Here is a 4,294-nt window from a genome sequence, read left to right on the forward strand (position 1 = left end):
TTACCCTAAGAGCTTCCTAGGGTACACATCAGCACAGATTCAATTTACAGAGGAGGTTTGGAAGCCAGGACGCTGGTTTAATACACACGCAGGTACAGTTGGGAAAGACAACAGGAACAATACCTCACCAGTAAAAAGCTGATGAGAAACTGCATGAAGAACTAAATGCACAGGCAGAACAAATCTTGGGAGCTGTTACACGTTGGGAGTGCTGGTGCAGCCTCAAGAGCCAAACAGCATTTTCTTTTTTTTTTTCTTCTTTCTCTCTTTTTTTTTTTTTTTTTTTTTTTTTTTTTCGTTTTTTTTGTGATGTGTAGTGCACTTTCAATCAGGCTAAAAACAGCTGGAAGAGGTGCAGCTGCACCCAGACCTCAGCTGTGTGCCATTACCTGACAGAGCAGCAGTTAGAAGAGTGAGAAACCACAGGCTGAAACTGGGGAGTAAACTGCAACAACAGGATATGATCTGCCTGCTGAGTGCTACAGCATATGAGGTGGGAGTCTGTGAGATGGGGGAACCTCTTAGCATATCCCAAGAGATGAACTGATGATAAAAGAGGGGAAGCAGAAGAATAGTGCTGTAGTGATGGAGAAGGTGGGTGGGGGTTGGAGAAGGAAAAGTAGGACTAGAAAAAAAATTTTTGTGTGAAATTGCAGTTGCTAATTTAAGAATATCAATGGCAACAGATAGCATTATAATGTCAAACATGTTACGTTACTAGGAACTGGTGGAAGAGGGAAAAAGATTAATTGGCAGGATCTTATGAACAAATCAACAATCCCATTTTCTTCAACTGTTGGGAAGGAAGGCGCCCACACACTTTCTCAGATGTGTGGATTTTGGTGGTATTTCTTTGAGGCCAAGTGCTGATTGTTCAGGCCATGCTTGTGCTCTGATCTAATCCTACGTCCTGCTTAAAGCAGGCTTAGATATAGGCTTCAGCAGTAGCCTGTGCTGTCCATGTTTCTAGTAAGTCTTGTCTTGGTCTCTGCTCCCATCAGCTTTCTGACAGGATGTCAGCCACGTGATGGACATTTCTTTGCATCGATGTGGTGAAAGGGGAGTGTTCATGGATGGGTGTGGGCGTCCAATCCCTGCCAGCTGTAAATGGGGCTGTATTCTTACTGTGAACCTTTATTTATTGGATTTCTAGAATTAACTCATGTCGATAGAATCAGGAACTGACAGTGGTGATAAAACAGATTATTTCTCATTATTCAAAAACTCATTGAAGGGTTTTCTATCAAATGCATCTAATACATTAAGCTGCATTTCTTTTATGGCTCCCCTACCCTACCAAAATAAGGGGATCAATGGAGCAAAAAAAAAAAAAAAAAAAGTCTGTGTTAGAGTGAGAGCATAGATAATAACCAGCTACTACTGTGAAGATAATTCATGTTCCATTTGAACACCTTTCTTTTCTGCTCCAACATTCCTGAAGCACTCCACAATCCTTACAGGCCTGTTGTGAGAAGGTTAGGATGGGGAGGTGTATGAGAACTGTTGAGTCACAGCCTGCACCACTGATTGAGCACCTGGGGAAAGGACCTGGTCAGCATTGGGAGCACAGCTGAATACAATTCATCTGTGTGACCAGAAGGGGTGGAGCCTGGCTGCACCTCTCTTAAGCCTCATTTAAGGGCTGACTGCCACTGGGAAAGGATGTCTGGTTGGAGATGTCTCCCTTGTGGAGTTTTCCTTGTGAGCCTAGATCTTTAGATACAGGTGAGTGCCTTTTCTTTTTCTTTATAACACTGTTCCACTTGTGCTTGTCCCTTTGCACTTCTGTATTACCCTTCCAGTGTGTTGATCTTTCTGACTGTAACAAAAAGGAAGGGGAGCTGTGATGCCTGACAGTTTGCAGGGAGGGACAGAGTGAAAACGTCTAGCCCTGAAGCTTCGGTAATGCTGTAAGCAGTTGACAAAGTCCAAAGCCAGTGTTAAGCCACTTACTTAAGAGTCATTGCTAAAATAAGGCTTTATGACTTAAGTACTACAGTCAAAGGATGCAGGACAGTTTTACCTGTCCACGCCAGTGTAGAACTTCATTGATGTATCATTCATCACAGAAGACTGATGCTTCATAGATGGGAACTTATCTGCTGAGATATAAACCATTTTCAGCTGTAGTAACTTTCCAGGAAGCAGTTTTGGTGCCTGTGATTTCCAGCAGTGTTGGAAGGGGGCACATGAAGAGAAGTCTACTGCCTGAGTTGCTAAGGGAGTGTGTCAATTGTATATTACTCGCCTAGTTTGCAAAATTAACACAAAACTCATGTTTGTTTTAAAAGATCATTGAAGCAGGAAAAGAATTTGAGAAGCCTGTTCCACACAAGAGAAGCAGTGAGTGTGCTGGAACCTCACAGACACATCACATGCTTGAAAAAAGCTTTTTCAAGGAATAAACAGGCAACTGCTCACTGAAGCCTCATCTTTCCTTCCACAAATCAAGAAGATAAGCAGCAAAGATGACAAGCCTGGGCCTGGTTGCCAGTGAGCTAGAGGCCTACACTAGCCCTTGGGTTTGTTCTGCTCCTGATTTCAGACACACATTCCTGGATTTGAGTAATGAGGTTTCTCAGATGCACTTAAGAGCAGGGCATAGAGAGTATTTACAGAAGGTAAAACATCCATGAAATGGAATGGCATCAACTTGCCTATTCCACTTGCATACACGTTCACCAGTCTCTTTGGCCTAGTGAAAAAGCAAACAGACATGATACCAAATTGTCAGTTACTGATCCCTGCCTCCTCTGTTTCCTACCAATTATTTTTCTTCTGAATGACCTGAGAATTAATTACAGGCTAAAGTCACTTCGAAGTACTCCACTATATTAGTGTAGGCATGTTTTACTGCTCCTAAAACTGATGGGACACAAAGGAGTGTTTGCATGATAACCAAGCTACCTTTGGCCTCCTAGACTGAAAAGTCTGGTGAAAAGTCTGAACTGGCAGCCCCAGCTCTGCAGAAAATCACCCTCAATATTTTACCACTGAGCCAAAAGTGCTCTGCAATTACAATTCATAAAGAAATTCCTGCTCCAAGGACACAGAGAAGAAATACAGACTGTGATTTTCATTTTACAATTTGGAAAGAGACGCACTAGAGGATGTTGATTTAGTAATACCATATAAGTAGCTGCAGACACTACTGAAGTAGTACCTTGCCTATGATGAATGCCAGATTTGCTGGTATTTGTCCTGCAGATACCTCTGCACGTGCTGCCAATCTATCTCTATGGGCTGCTCAAAAGAAGTGTCAAAAGCAGTGTGGCCAGCAGGTCCAGGGAGGTGATCCTGCCCCTCTGTTCTGTGTGGATGAGACTATATGGAGCACAGCACCCAGATGTGGAGTTCTCAGTACAAGAAAAGACATGGACCTTTGGAACACTCCCAAGGAGGGCCACAAAAATGACTCAAGGTATGAAACACCTCCTCCACAAGGACAAGTGGAGAGACCTGGGGTTGTGCACCGTGGGAAAGAGAAGGTTGTGGGGAGATCTGAGAGTCTTTGGGTCTTTAAAGGGGGGCTGTAAGAAAGAAGGGGACAGACTTGTTAGCCTGAGCAATGCTGGATACTCAGTCCCTGGAGACACTCAAAGTCAGGCTGGGCGGGGCTCTGAGCTCCTGATGGAGCTGTGGGCATCCCTGTTTGTTACAGGGGAGTGGGACCAGATGACCTGTAAGGGTTTATTCCAACTCAAATGATTCTACAACAAATGATCCTATGATGCTCTGAACAGATTGGCTTCGAGTCATGGGAAGCAAGCCTGAAGAACCAGCCTTTCCTTGCTTGCAGAATTTCTATTGCCTGTGTGTACTGTGGACATTTCTCTAGTATTTCCAGATAACCAGAATCCAGAGTTTGATCACTGGCTAACACAGGATGGCGATTGGTTGCCTCTGGGAATAGTGGAGCTGACAGGTTGAAATGGGGACAAAATTGACAAGTTGCATGTACAGGGATTTGGGAAAAGAACAGACCCTCTTATTCCTAAGCACATTCTTCATAACCCGATCTCTGTTCCTGGATTTCAGAAACAAGATTTTCCATGTCTACCCCTCTCATGCCATTTCTTTTCCCAGTACAGGATAAGACAGAGGACTCCTGGACCCCACGGCTGACTTGTCTCAGAGAGGTAAACAAGAGGAGTGTCCATGATGAGCATCCAGTTAAGGTACAGAGACAAAACGTTCTCTTCATTGTGTGATGGGAACAAATCTCATGAGCTGCCCAATAGGGACTCATGCCTTGCACCACAGCAAATACAGGAAGAAAACACTTTTTTTTTTT

General features: G+C 43.8%; 1 long non-coding RNA gene across 1 annotated transcript in view; it reads left to right on the forward strand.

Moving 5' to 3' along the window:
• The first annotated feature begins 1,326 nt into the window (after positions 1 to 1,326).
• LOC109367918 overlaps positions 1,327 to 4,294 on the forward strand; it is a 6,971-nt gene continuing 4,003 nt past the window's right edge. Inside the window, exons 1-3 of the long non-coding RNA XR_002115493.2 lie at positions 1,327 to 1,725; positions 3,208 to 3,421; positions 4,092 to 4,178. This is a non-coding gene — a long non-coding RNA (uncharacterized LOC109367918). The remainder of the gene's footprint in view (positions 1,726 to 3,207; positions 3,422 to 4,091; positions 4,179 to 4,294) is intronic.

The sequence above is a fragment of the Meleagris gallopavo genome, chromosome 5, assembly GCF_000146605.3.
Source record: "Meleagris gallopavo isolate NT-WF06-2002-E0010 breed Aviagen turkey brand Nicholas breeding stock chromosome 5, Turkey_5.1, whole genome shotgun sequence".
Lineage (NCBI taxonomy): Eukaryota > Metazoa > Chordata > Aves > Galliformes > Phasianidae > Meleagris > Meleagris gallopavo.